Genomic DNA, 15,219 nt, shown 5'->3' with positions numbered 1-15,219 from the left:
ACATGTTTTTTCATTTAGTCAAACGTGATGGCACTGGATTTGGCAGAAAATGGCAGCTGGTCTTGTAATGGGTTATCCAGTAGGTGCTGACATTGTCACAATAGAGTATGAAGCATAATATCTAGCTCAGTGACACGTACCTGGATAGGTTCAAGCCTTATGCTATTTCATTACAGCATTCAATGTGGCTTTTCTTGAAACATGAGTTACATGATTAATCACTGACTGCTGCAAAAAATATGAATACATTCTGTGCAAATTGTAAATATAATATACCAACGTGCTGAGACACCAAGCTGAGCACCTGGAGCCCTGCTGAGAAAGTTATAACGCAAGTTCAGCATCTCAGATCGAAAACTGATGATTACAATTATTTCTTTTCACTGCTGGGACAGAGATCTAATCAAAGTATTCAAAAAGGTGAGTGATATGGTATGGGGGCAACGAATAAGAGAGGCCAAGTCAGTGACTATAAAAAAAATACATGGTTTTCTACCACATGGCTTTAATATTCTCACAAAGTGATGTTTAGAAAATTTTTACAAATAGGAATTGGTTACAGTTAATGACAGTATAAAAAATGTGCAGCTTTTTGGAATGAGATATATGCAGGGGTTGTGTACATAACGTTGGTTTTGCGTGTGGCATGTATAATTTACAATAAAAGTCTTTCTACTAGAGTATATTACAGAGTTTCCCAGAATAAGCAAATTGTTAACACATTGTTTAGCTGAAAATACTTACTTCAGAGAGGTTTAAATCTCAAAATAAATTAGGCATAATTTGGGTACAGACAAGGGAGCACATGGGACCCAAAGCAAAATTTGGACCTTTCCCCACCTCCATTTTGGTGAGATGTATTGGCTTTTGTAGTGTTCTAGATTTGATAAAGACATATTTGTTAAACCTTCATTTAATAATGTTCCGATCCTGTCACCTTTCCGAAATAATGTCTCCCATTCCGTACCCCTTTCTGTAATAATGTCCCCCATCCTTGGCCCCTTCCTGGTGTAATGTCTCCCATCCAGGTGTAATGTTCCCCATTTTTTTTACCTTCCTGGTCTTATGCTCCCCATCCTGAGTCCGTTCCAGTAATAATGTCTCCCTGGGCTCCTTCTTGCTATAATTTCCCCTGTCTTGGGGTCCTTACTACAATAATTTCCCCTTCCTGGCTGCTTCTTGGCCCTATCCTGTAACAATATCCCCCATCCATGTATAATGTCCTCCTTCGGGGGGCCTTTCCATTATACTGTCTCCCATCCTATAACAATGTTCCCATCATGGGTCTGTTCCTGGTATTATGTATCCATCCTGTAACAATGTACTTCATCCTGGTATGCTGTCCTATATCCTAAGCCCCTTCCTGGTATAATGACCTCTCATCCTGGGCCCCATTCTTGGGAAAGTGCTCCTCATCCTGGACCCCTTCCTTGCATAATGTCCCACATCCTTGGAACCTTTCTCTTATAATGTTTGTTGTAGCGCTATTTAGCAACACGTTAAAAAATAAGCAATTCTTCTTACGTGCCTCAGCATGCGTCCTCTTCTATAGCCTGCAATTAACTTTGTCGAGCCAGGCATTGGCGGTGAATGACCAGTCTGCCATGCTTTACTCATGATGGCATGCCAGCGTCAGCTGCTGGCTTCTGATTTGCCAGCAGCATGTATTGCAGTGCAGGGAGCCGGTTGGTCTGTGTGCCGCAATACACTTCAGCTGGATGTACGTCCTCAGATGAAATTCAGAAGGCATACCAAGAAACAGCAAAGCATATACTATCACACAATCTATGATACTGGTTCAAAATGGGCTCAGCAGTACGTCTGAAGGTTAATGATGACACTTTCCCATTAAGTGACAGCAGACACACGCCTAAATAATAACACCTAATAATGGCTGCAACACAGTCCAATGATGGGCCTCAGTTGCTGCTGCAGTTGTTGGCTCACTTTGCAGAAGCTGTTGGTGCACGTAATAGAATAGGATCAAAATGCCCTCAGCAACAGTTCTCTTACTAACTCCTCAACAGTGGAAGCATAAGTCTCAGCAATAGCTCAGCAACAGTTCTCTAATTGACTCCTCAAAAGTGGAACCACAAGTTCCAAAAAAAGCTACTTACACCTTGATATACATACAAAGGAACATCAGCCGTGTATTGCTTAATCAAAAAATGGCGACTCAACCATAGATATAAAACTAATTGGAGAACCATGAGTCAAAAAGGGTTGCCAAACGTATTTAAATCAAATAGTACAAACTTTATTAAAGGTACAATCAAATAACAAATAAAATATTACCACTTATAGTAAAGTGACACAGTGACTACATCCGTGGATACAGTGGTGAGCTGAGAAAAACCAGTACGAGACATAAAAATCCTAAGATATATATATATATAGAGTTCGTATATTTTACAGTCATGTGTGCTGACAGCTAGCTGCCAGAAACCGGCAGCCCAGCAAAAAGTGAAATAAGACTATAAAGTGCAAACGTGCTACAAAACTGGCCAGAAGCTGCCATGCACACAGAATAAGTAAAGATGGTTAGTTACCCATGTGGGATGGTGTAGAGGTCTCGTCCGGCACCCAGTCACATACCCCAACGCGCGTTTCGCGTTTGAACGTTGCCGCTTCCTCAGGGGGCGTGGCCTAATTGCGATCCCAGTCCCATATAAATAGTGGTCACATCCGATCATGTGACCGAGTGAAGATTGTGCCAGTGCGCATGCGTGAGCCGCAAATTCAACCCTGTGCATCCCAAGCCTCACTCCCACACCGTCGGCGCCGGTCACGTGAGCGGGCGGGCGCCACGCCCCCAACACATGACACGGGACCGCGCTGCAGGAAGAGGACAAGAGATAACACAGGATAGACTACGCGGTATGTAAACAGGTGACTATATGACAAATTAATGAAATAAATGGTGAAAAAATCATATTATATTAAATGGAATATTCTTTTATATATATATAAACACATGCGTGAACAATAACAATTGGTGATGGATTTCCTGAACTTCAATCTCTAAAATCCGTAATGGATATCAAAACTCAGATCCAACATCATGCAAGATATGAGGATCAGAAGAAGATTGAACAGGGAAAATTACTAATGTGCAATACAAAAAAGTGTTTAAGATAAATGGTAATAACAACAATAGCAAAATTAACAAGAATAAAATATCCAAACGGCGTAAATGGTCAAGCCCACCATTGAGGACATCCAACATAAAAAAGAGAGCACATCCACAGATAGAAAATATAGAGCAATTAGTCATAAGACATATATGTAAAGTCCTCAATCGGTTATATCTATAATGGCCATTTTTCCAATTTATGATGTCCCCTCGAAATTCTGTGTGGTACTCTGATGTTAAGTCTTGTGGATTTTCAGTTCAATTACAACCTCCGATTTGTGTCCACAGCTGGCAAACATCACATGAACGCCGTCAAGAAATAATCACACACTAAAATATGAGACAAAAGACACACAATTAAAAACTGATGAGATATGATGGGGACAGCAGGAAATGCCAAAGACAAAAGGAAAATTTTTTTTTCCAAAACTACGTCTCTTAAAGATAAGAGGAAAATCCATGTGCCTCGTTAAGGCCTGTGGGCATCATGGTGCCCAATGTGGAAATCCAGCGACATTCTCTTTGTGCCAGGATGCGCTTGGTATTTCCCCCTCTAATGCCACATTTCACAAGGTCGATACCCCGTACCATAAAGGATTTTGGGTTACATCCATGGAACTGCAAAAAGTGACGTGGTATTGTTTTAAGTTGTGTTATATCTGTCTCATTTACCGCTGCCAGTATATCCCGTACGTGTTCCCGAGTACGGGTACCAAGACGGCGGGAAGTTAGACCAATATAAATCTTAGGACAGCTACATGTAGCGTAATATACCACATGCGTGGTGTTACAATTTATGTGATAATTGATGGAAAAGATTTTTTGACCATCAGCAGATTCAAAAGTGGTAGTTCGACAGATATTCACACAAGAAATACAGTCCCCACATTTATAGCAGCCATGAGGAGGTCCACCAGATCCAAAATTGTATGTACGTATCTTAGGGACATAGTGACTTGACACCAGTAAGTCCCTAAGATTTTTACTGCGTCTTGCGGTCATTAGAGGATGCTTGGTCAGACATTTAGATAATAGTGGGTCACTCTGGAGAATGCCCCAATGTTTCTGGAGACAGTCCCTCATAGTGGACCACTCACCATTAAAGGTGGAGATGAATCTCACCGCATTTTGCTGTTCAGGGGTTTTCAGTTTGTTTTTACCAGTGTATAGCAATTGATCACGTGGTGCATATTTAGCTCTTAGATATCCTTTCTTAATGCTTCTATTGCTATATCCCCTGGTCTGGAACCTGACTTTCAAGTCAGCTGCCTGCGCCTCAAATTTAGTGGTGGAGGAGCAGATCCGCTTCATCCTGAGGTATTGGCCAACTGGGATGGCCCTAACTGTACTATACGGATGGCTTGATTCTGCATGTAACAGGGAGTTGACCGACGTGGACTTCCTAAAGACATCAGTCTGCAAATACCTGTCACCATCAACCTCAATCTTGATGTCCAAGAAGTCCACCTCGGTCTGACTCACCTGATACGTCAATTTGATGTTATACGTATTTACATTGAGCTGATCCATGAACTCATGTAAAGCCACATCAGATCCTTGCCATATAATGAACAGATCATCAATGTAGCGCAGCCAGCACTGCACATGGTCCGCGGCCCGCGGCCCTCCCCCGCCAAAGATCTCCCTCTCCCAGTATCCTAGGAAGAGATTGGCGAAAGAGGGCGCACAAGCCGCGCCCATGGCAGTGCCGCGCTGCTGTAAATAGAAAACATCCTTGAAAACGAAAATTTTTTTTGTCAAAATAAATGTCAAGAGTTCCATGATCAGCTCACAGATGGCCCCATCCCAGTTGCTGGTACCCAGGAAGAAGCGGACCGCCTCCAAACCATCATCATGGCCGATGCAGGTATATAAAGACTGTATGTCTGCGGTAACGAGATACATGTCCTCCTCCAAATGTATCCCATTGATCCGACACAGGACGTCCGACGTGTCCCTGGCATACGAGGGGAGCGACTCAACCAAAGGTTTTAAATAATAATCCACAGATTTACATATGGGGTCACTCAACCCCCCTATGCCAGAGACTATCGGACGGCCCGGTGGGTCAATGGGATTTTTATGAATCTTGGGGATAAAATAAAGTGTTGGAACCCTGGGAAATTTTGTCAGTAGGCCGTCCAACACATGTTTGGGAATAATGCCTCTATCATGGGCATCAGCCAAAATCCCCTCCAATTGATGAGAAAAGGCCTCAGTGGGATTATAATCCAGTTTTTTATATGTCTCCTTGTCCCTAAGGTGTTTGAATGCCTCTTTCTCGTAGAGAGCATTGGGCCAGATCACCACGTTTCCCCCCTTGTCCGCCGGTTTGATAACTACATCATCATATTTTCTTAATTGTTCCAAGGCCAATCTTTGCCTAGATGTTAAATTATCTGTTTATGCCTTGTTGAAATTCTTTGAAAGTCCTGCAGGACCATCTTGGTAAAAATCTCCACTGCTGGATATGCAGACAAGGGGGGAAACCTGGCAGATCTAGGCCGACAATCACTCGGAAAAGTACTTACCACTCCTGAGGTCTGTTCCTCCAAGAGATCCTCCAGTGCCATGAGCGCCTCCCTCTCCACATCATCACTTGATGACAGGTGACTATCCTTCTCAAATAATTTTCTAAAGATCAATTTTCTTGAGAACAAGTATAAGTCCTTGGTAGCTGTAAAGAGGTTAAATTTATTAGTAGGGGAAAAAGTCAAACCCCTCTGCAGCACATCCAATTGATCCTTAGACAATACATAATGAGAAAGGTTAATCACCTCAAGACCTTTGTTACTTTTTTTATTCTGTTGAGTGGCTTGGGTATTTTTACGTTTAGCCCCACCTCTCTCACGATTAAAGCCAGAATTGCGTAGGTCATAGAATCTTGGTTGATTTTTATTTGACTCTTCACTTGAAGCAATAGATACAGTGGAGGCAGATCTGGCACGGGAGGATCCCCTCGACCGATGACCCCTTCTATTCCATCTGTAGATCATATTGGACTGTTGGTCACTCAGGTCACGTTGAAACTTGCGTGATTTATTTTCACATATATTTTTTTCCCACTTACTGAACTCACTATCCAGTTCAGTGTTAAATTGAGTTAGAGCATCAGTGGACAGATCTTGCTTAAGCTTACTCTGAAGTTCCTCAATTTTTTTGTCCAATATGTCCAGATTGGATTGATTATTGTGAGCCAACAGTTCCATAAAGCCTCTAGAACAGGTAGTGGCTAATTCTTCCCATTTTTCTCGAAAGTTAACATCCTCTACTTCGAATGAAGGAAATACCTGCACCCTTAATCCCCTTGGTATGAGTTGTTTTTCCAAATATTTGTTTAAAAATGCCCGATTCCACCAAATACGTAGACGTTTATTGAGATGATCCTTCAATTGTCTAAAAATTTCCTGCTTATCACCACCATTACCCATCAGAGATGCACCAGGATCGTCACAGAACACATCATTAAGTTGTATCAGCCACGTCTGTTCACGGGCTTTGTAATCCATGTGGGAGCTGATTTTAGATGCTGTAAAAATATACAGAGATGAGCACACATACAAAGGAACATCAGCCGTGTATTGCTTAATCAAAAAATGGCGACTCAACCATAGATATAAAACTAATTGGAGAACCATGAGTCAAAAAGGGTTGCCAAACGTATTTAAATCAAATAGTACAAACTTTATTAAAGGTACAATCAAATAACAAATAAAATATTACCACTTATAGTAAAGTGACACAGTGACTACATCCGTGGATACAGTGGTGAGCTGAGAAAAACCAGTACGAGACATAAAAATCCTAAGATATATATATATAGAGTTCGTATATTTTACAGTCATGTGTGCTGACAGCTAGCTGCCAGAAACCGGCAGCCCAGCAAAAAGTGAAATAAGACTATAAAGTACAAATGTGCTACAAAACTGGCCAGAAGCTGCCATGCACACAGAATAAGTAAAGATGGTTAGTTACCCATGTGGGATGGTGTAGAGGTCTCGTCCGGCACCCAGTCACATACCCCAACACGCGTTTCGCGTTTGAACGTTGCCGCTTCCTCAGGGGGCGTGGCCTAATTGCGATCCCAGTCCCATATAAATCCGTATTTATATAGTACAGTTAGGGCCATCCCAGTTGGCCAATACCTCAGGATGAAGCGGATCTGCTCCTCCACCACTAAATTTGAGGCGCAGGCAGCTGACTTGAAAGTCAGGTTCCAGACCAGGGGATATAGCAATAGAAGCATTAAGAAAGGATATCTAAGAGCTAAATATGCACCACGTGATCAATTGCTATACACTGGTAAAAACAAACTGAAAACCCCTGAACAGCAAAATGCGGTGAGATTCATCTCCACCTTTAATGGTGAGTAGTGTTGAGCGATACTTTCCGATATCGGAAAGTATCGGTATCGGAAAGTATCGGCCGATACCGTCACAGTATCGGAATCCAATCCGATACCGATACCCGATCCCAATGCAAGTCAATGGGACGAAAATATCGGAATTAAAATAAACCCTTTCTTTCCTTGTAGGTTAATTCTACATGAAGGAAAACAACTAAGAATAATGTAGGATGTATTGGGGGAGGTGGCGGAGACATTAAAGGCACAGGGGTTTATCCCAATCAAATAGAATAGCAGTATTTTTAATTTTTTTATGACGTTCGGCGTTAGAAAGAATTTGACTATGTTAATTTTTTATTTATTTTGTCAGATATTGATGTTTCACTACTTCCACGCCCTTCACCCTATTTTTTACTTCTCCCACACTTTCTTCTTCATTATCCTCATCATCAGCTTCTGTGACATCAACTTCTTCACCTTATTCATCTTCTTCTTTTCTACGTATATATATATTTTTTTTTTTACATTGTTCATATTCTTTTTATTTAACTATTATCTTTTTTATATTCAACTTCTTCATCATATTCTTATTTGTGACAGGCATTCCCGTAGTTGTTATCTATAAAAGTTTGAAGATTACACCTTCCGTTCTGCCTGTCACAAAACAGTTACATTTGTCCGCGTTCAGTTTGGCCTGCAGCATCAGGCTTTATCCAGGGGCACCACGAGGAGGAACGGACTCACCCCCATACACTGCTTAGTCTTCTTCTGCTTATAATTTAGATAATATCTTTTGCTCTGATATTTAGTCTTATGCTTAATGTTCTTCTGCTCTTCGTTCTGCAGCCTCTTGTTCTTCTGCTTCTCGGTCTTCCAGGTTGTCGTCGTCATCTCCAGGGTCGTCATCTCCAGGGTCGTCGTCATCGGGGTCGTCGTCATCGGGGTCGTCGTCATCGGGGTCGTCTTCAGGGTCATCGTCTCCAGGGTCGTCGTCATCTCGGTGGTTGTCGTCTCTGGTGTCGTCATCATCTTAGGGGTGGTCTTCCGGGTCATCGTCTTTCGGGTCTTGAACTTGGAAATGTAGCAGAAGGTACAAGAAGGCTGAGAAAATGCCGAGAAACAGCTGATGGAACTGGAACTCGGATGGCTACCCGAAGGTCCAAGAGCCAATGGAACTACCGAGGACCAGCTGACGTTACTGGAACCCGGTTACTAAGCAGGAGGTACCCGTGCCTGAAAGCACTACCAAGGACCACCTGACGTTGGTGGAACTCGGATACCCAGAGGGAGGCACCTAAGCCAAAGGCTCTGCCCGGAACCAGCTGACGGTACTGGAACCAGGATGGGGAGCAGAAGGTACAAGAGCAAAAGACACTGCCGAGAACCAGCTGACGGTACTGGAACCCGGATGGGTAGCCGAAGGTCCAAGAGCCAATGGAACTACCGAGGACCAGCTGACGTTACTGGAACCCGGTTACTAAGCAGGAGGTACCCGTGCCTGAAAGCACTACCAAGGACCACCTGACGTTGGTGGAACTCGGATACCCAGAGGGAGGCACCTAAGCCAAAGGCTCTGCCCGGAACCAGCTGACGGTACTGGAACCAGGATGGGGAGCAGAAGGTACAAGAGCAAAAGACACTGCCGAGAACCAGCTGACGGTACTGGAACCCGGATGGGGACCTATTCAAGCTTGTCTTCCTAGGGCCCCAACTGGCGGTGTGTTAGAGCCCAGGGACAGCAGGAGGAGGAGCAGGGGGAGGGGAGTGTAGGCCGAAGCCTGCACAGGCGGCAGCTTTGGGTGTGTTGTGTCTGCGTGGCTTTTGCAGGACACGTTGCCGGCTACACAGCAGGCGAACAGCTGGCGGTGCTGGACCCCACTGACACATTGGCGAGGTGTTTGGCTCTGTGCAGCCAGCACTTCCGGACAGCAACTAGCGTTGTTGGAGCCCGGGCTCTGCAGGTGGAGCAGAGTGTAGGCCGAAGCCTAATTGAACCGATTTCAAAAGTCACCTTTAACCCCCCCTCAGGGGTTACAAAGTAGAAGAGCCACAGCTTATGCAGCAGCAGTGCTGCGCAAGTCAAAGGTTGCTCTTGTAATTTTTCTCCTTGCACACGCTGAATGGAACACGTATAACATTTAGCCCTTTATACAGTCAAACTGTGTAATGGAGGCGAGAGTTCCCTTTGTAATGAGACGCAGCACAGGTGTCAAGAATCCCACCTTGGTGCTGGGTGCAGCCTCCCGAGCGTTGTTATTTGCTGTACAGGAGTCTGCGCTGTCGTGTTATCCCCTGGCCTAGCGCCGTTAGCGCTGCCCATCTTCTGGCATCATGTAATGTCGGCCGGTGCGGTTCGCGATGCCCATGAATCCCAGCCCCGCAGTGTCTTAACATTGTTAAAACACTGCGGGGCTGGGATTCAGGGCCTGGCGCAGCACATATGTTCGCCTCTCACACTCGGGTCCTTACACCCGCTTCAGACTGTGCGGCGTCATCTGATCCCTTATCGCATGCCACGGCCATGAAGCCGCACAGTCCGAAGAAGGCGGAAGGAGAGGAGGGACAGGCGAACTGATGCACTGATCCTGCCCATCAATCACACCCTCGCAGTCCCAATAAATAAGACACCGAGGGGCGTTGTGTGGGTCAGGGCGGCCGCAGAGGCGCAGCCAGCCAAACAATGATGCCAGAAGACGGGCAGCGCTACCAAGGGGGTTGCAGCGTGTCATTACAAAGGAAAGTCACACCACCGGGACGGTTAAATGGTCACACAGAGGACACATTTCAGACGTGTTTTCAGTTCCACATGTGCGAGGAGAATACGTTTCTGAGCCACCTTGCACACATGCAGCATTACCGCTGTACAAGGTGGCTGGATAACGTAAAAACGCCTGGGGGAGGGGGGACAGGTTCCCTTCAATTTCAGTTCTTGTGTCTGCGTGGCTTTTGCAGGACACGTTGCCGGCTGCACAGCAGGGGAACAGCTGGCGGTGCTGGACCCCACTGACACATTGGCTGGTGTTTTTCTCTGTGCAGCTAGCACATCTGGGCCCCAACTGGCGGTGTGTTAGAGCCCAGGGACAGCAGGAGGAGGAGCAGGAGGAGGAGGAGCAGGGGGAGGGGAGTGTAGGCCGAAGCCTGCACAGGCGGCAGCTTTGGGTGTGTTGTGTCTGCGTGGCTTTTGCAGGACACGTTGCCGGCTACACAGCAGGGGAACAGCTGGCGGTGCTGGACCCCACTGACACATTGGCGAGGTGTTTGGCTCTGTGCAGCCAGCACTTCCGGACAGCAACTAGCGTTGTTGGAGCCCGGGCTCTGCAGGTGGAGCAGAGTGTAGGCCGAAGCCTAATTGAACCGATTTCAAAAGTCACCTTTAACCCCCCCTCAGGGGTTACAAAGTAGAAGAGCCACAGCTTATGCAGCAGCAGTGCTGCGCAAGTCAAAGGTTGCTCTTGTAATTTTTCTCCTTGCACACGCTGAATGGAACACGTATAACATTTAGCCCTTTATACAGTCAAACTGTGTAATGGAGGCGAGAGTTCCCTTTGTAATGAGACGCAGCACAGGTGTCAAGAATCCCACCTTGGTGCTGGGTGCAGCCTCCCGAGCGTTGTTATTTGCTGTACAGGAGTCTGCGCTGTCGTGTTATCCCCTGGCCTAGCGCCGTTAGCGCTGCCCATCTTCTGGCATCATGTAATGTCGGCCGGTGCGGTTCGCGATGCCCATGAATCCCAGCCCCGCAGTGTCTTAACATTGTTAAAACACTGCGGGGCTGGGATTCAGGGCCTGGCGCAGCACATATGTTCGCCTCTCACACTCGGGTCCTTACACCCGCTTCAGACTGTGCGGCGTCATCTGATCCCTTATCGCATGCCACGGCCATGAAGCCGCACAGTCCGAACAAGGCGGAAGGAGAGGAGGGACAGGCGAACTGATGCACTGATCCTGCCCATCAATCACACCCTCGCAGTCCCAATAAATAAGACACCGAGGGGCGTTGTGTGGGTCAGGGCGGCCGCAGAGGCGCAGCCAGCCAAACAATGATGCCAGAAGACGGGCAGCGCTACCAAGGGGGTTGCAGCGTGTCATTACAAAGGAAAGTCACACCACCGGGACGGTTAAATGGTCACACAGAGGACACATTTCAGACGTGTTTTCAGTTCCACATGTGCGAGGAGAATACGTTTCTGAGCCACCTTGCACACATGCAGCATTACCGCTGTACAAGGTGGCTGGATAACGTAAAAACGCCTGGGGGAGGGGGGACAGGTTCCCTTCAATTTCAGTTCTTGTGTCTGCGTGGCTTTTGCAGGACACGTTGCCGGCTGCACAGCAGGGGAACAGCTGGCGGTGCTGGACCCCACTGACACATTGGCTGGTGTTTTTCTCTGTGCAGCTAGCACATCTGGGCCCCAACTGGCGGTGTGTTAGAGCCCAGGGACAGCAGGAGGAGGAGCAGGAGGAGGAGGAGCAGGGGGAGGGGAGTGTAGGCCGAAGCCTGCACAGGCGGCAGCTTTGGGTGTGTTGTGTCTGCGTGGCTTTTGCAGGACACGTTGCCGGCTACACAGCAGGGGAACAGCTGGCGGTGCTGGACCCCACTGACACATTGGCGAGGTGTTTGGCTCTGTGCAGCCAGCACTTCCGGACAGCAACTAGCGTTGTTGGAGCCCGGGCTCTGCAGGTGGAGCAGAGTGTAGGCCGAAGCCTAATTGAACCGATTTCAAAAGTCACCTTTAACCCCCCCTCAGGGGTTACAAAGTAGAAGAGCCACAGCTTATGCAGCAGCAGTGCTGCGCAAGTCAAAGGTTGCTCTTGTAATTTTTCTCCTTGCACACGCTGAATGGAACACGTATAACATTTAGCCCTTTATACAGTCAAACTGTGTAATGGAGGCGAGAGTTCCCTTTGTAATGAGACGCAGCACAGGTGTCAAGAATCCCACCTTGGTGCTGGGTGCAGCCTCCCGAGCGTTGTTATTTGCTGTACAGGAGTCTGCGCTGTCGTGTTATCCCCTGGCCTAGCGCCGTTAGCGCTGCCCATCTTCTGGCATCATGTAATGTCGGCCGGTGCGGTTCGCGATGCCCATGAATCCCAGCCCCGCAGTGTCTTAACATTGTTAAAACACTGCGGGGCTGGGATTCAGGGCCTGGCGCAGCACATATGTTCGCCTCTCACACTCGGGTCCTTACACCCGCTTCAGACTGTGCGGCGTCATCTGATCCCTTATCGCATGCCACGGCCATGAAGCCGCACAGTCCGAACAAGGCGGAAGGAGAGGAGGGACAGGCGAACTGATGCACTGATCCTGCCCATCAATCACACCCTCGCAGTCCCAATAAATAAGACACCGAGGGGCGTTGTGTGGGTCAGGGCGGCCGCAGAGGCGCAGCCAGCCAAACAATGATGCCAGAAGACGGGCAGCGCTACCAAGGGGGTTGCAGCGTGTCATTACAAAGGAAAGTCACACCACCGGGACGGTTAAATGGTCACACAGAGGACACATTTCAGACGTGTTTTCAGTTCCACATGTGCGAGGAGAATACGTTTCTGAGCCACCTTGCACACATGCAGCATTACCGCTGTACAAGGTGGCTGGATAACGTAAAAACGCCTGGGGGAGGGGGGACAGGTTCCCTTCAATTTCAGTTCTTGTGTCTGCGTGGCTTTTGCAGGACACGTTGCCGGCTGCACAGCAGGGGAACAGCTGGCGGTGCTGGACCCCACTGACACATTGGCTGGTGTTTTTCTCTGTGCAGCTAGCACATCTGGGCCCCAACTGGCGGTGTGTTAGAGCCCAGGGACAGCAGGAGGAGGAGCAGGAGGAGGAGGAGCAGGGGGAGGGGAGTGTAGGCCGAAGCCTGCACAGGCGGCAGCTTTGGGTGTGTTGTGTCTGCGTGGCTTTTGCAGGACACGTTGCCGGCTACACAGCAGGGGAACAGCTGGCGGTGCTGGACCCCACTGACACATTGGCGAGGTGTTTGGCTCTGTGCAGCCAGCACTTCCGGACAGCAACTAGCGTTGTTGGAGCCCGGGCTCTGCAGGTGGAGCAGAGTGTAGGCCGAAGCCTAATTGAACCGATTTCAAAAGTCACCTTTAACCCCCCCTCAGGGGTTACAAAGTAGAAGAGCCACAGCTTATGCAGCAGCAGTGCTGCGCAAGTCAAAGGTTGCTCTTGTAATTTTTCTCCTTGCACACGCTGAATGGAACACGTATAACATTTAGCCCTTTATACAGTCAAACTGTGTAATGGAGGCGAGAGTTCCCTTTGTAATGAGACGCAGCACAGGTGTCAAGAATCCCACCTTGGTGCTGGGTGCAGCCTCCCGAGCGTTGTTATTTGCTGTACAGGAGTCTGCGCTGTCGTGTTATCCCCTGGCCTAGCGCCGTTAGCGCTGCCCATCTTCTGGCATCATGTAATGTCGGCCGGTGCGGTTCGCGATGCCCATGAATCCCAGCCCCGCAGTGTCTTAACATTGTTAAAACACTGCGGGGCTGGGATTCAGGGCCTGGCGCAGCACATATGTTCGCCTCTCACACTCGGGTCCTTACACCCGCTTCAGACTGTGCGGCGTCATCTGATCCCTTATCGCATGCCACGGCCATGAAGCCGCACAGTCCGAACAAGGCGGAAGGAGAGGAGGGACAGGCGAACTGATGCACTGATCCTGCCCATCAATCACACCCTCGCAGTCCCAATAAATAAGACACCGAGGGGCGTTGTGTGGGTCAGGGCGGCCGCAGAGGCGCAGCCAGCCAAACAATGATGCCAGAAGACGGGCAGCGCTACCAAGGGGGTTGCAGCGTGTCATTACAAAGGAAAGTCACACCACCGGGACGGTTAAATGGTCACACAGAGGACACATTTCAGACGTGTTTTCAGTTCCACATGTGCGAGGAGAATACGTTTCTGAGCCACCTTGCACACATGCAGCATTACCGCTGTACAAGGTGGCTGGATAACGTAAAAACGCCTGGGGGAGGGGGGACAGGTTCCCTTCAATTTCAGTTCTTGTGTCTGCGTGGCTTTTGCAGGACACGTTGCCGGCTGCACAGCAGGGGAACAGCTGGCGGTGCTGGACCCCACTGACACATTGGCTGGTGTTTTTCTCTGTGCAGCTAGCACATCTGGGCCCCAACTGGCGGTGTGTTAGAGCCCAGGGACAGCAGGAGGAGGAGCAGGAGGAGGAGGAGCAGGGGGAGGGGAGTGTAGGCCGAAGCCTGCACAGGCGGCAGCTTTGGGTGTGTTGTGTCTGCGTGGCTTTTGCAGGACACGTTGCCGGCTACACAGCAGGGGAACAGCTGGCGGTGCTGGACCCCACTGACACATTGGCGAGGTGTTTGGCTCTGTGCAGCCAGCACTTCCGGACAGCAACTAGCGTTGTTGGAGCCCGGGCTCTGCAGGTGGAGCAGAGTGTAGGCCGAAGCCTAATTGAACCGATTTCAAAAGTCACCTTTAACCCCCCCTCAGGGGTTACAAAGTAGAAGAGCCACAGCTTATGCAGCAGCAGTGCTGCGCAAGTCAAAGGTTGCTCTTGTAATTTTTCTCCTTGCACACGCTGAATGGAACACGTATAACATTTAGCCCTTTATACAGTCAAACTGTGTAATGGAGGCGAGAGTTCCCTTTGTAATGAGACGCAGCACAGGTGTCAAGAATCCCACCTTGGTGCTGGGTGCAGCCTCCCGAGCGTTGTTATTTGCTGTACAGGAGTCTGCGCTGTCGTGTTATCCCCTGGCCTAG

The 15,219-nt window shown here is 48.2% G+C and overlaps 1 long non-coding RNA gene across 1 annotated transcript in view; it reads left to right on the top strand.

The window, feature by feature from the left end:
• Positions 1–373: 373 nt before the first annotated feature.
• Positions 374–15,219, top strand: part of LOC143773892 (uncharacterized) — a 168,686-nt gene continuing 153,840 nt past the window's right edge. The window contains exon 1 of the long non-coding RNA XR_013215433.1: positions 374–420. This is a non-coding gene — a long non-coding RNA (uncharacterized LOC143773892). The remainder of the gene's footprint in view (positions 421–15,219) is intronic.

The sequence above is a fragment of the Ranitomeya variabilis genome, chromosome 5, assembly GCF_051348905.1.
Source record: "Ranitomeya variabilis isolate aRanVar5 chromosome 5, aRanVar5.hap1, whole genome shotgun sequence".
In the NCBI taxonomy this organism is placed as follows: domain Eukaryota; kingdom Metazoa; phylum Chordata; class Amphibia; order Anura; family Dendrobatidae; genus Ranitomeya; species Ranitomeya variabilis.
The sequence above is the reverse complement of the archived record's forward strand: the minus strand, read 5'-3'. Positions and strand labels throughout refer to the sequence as shown.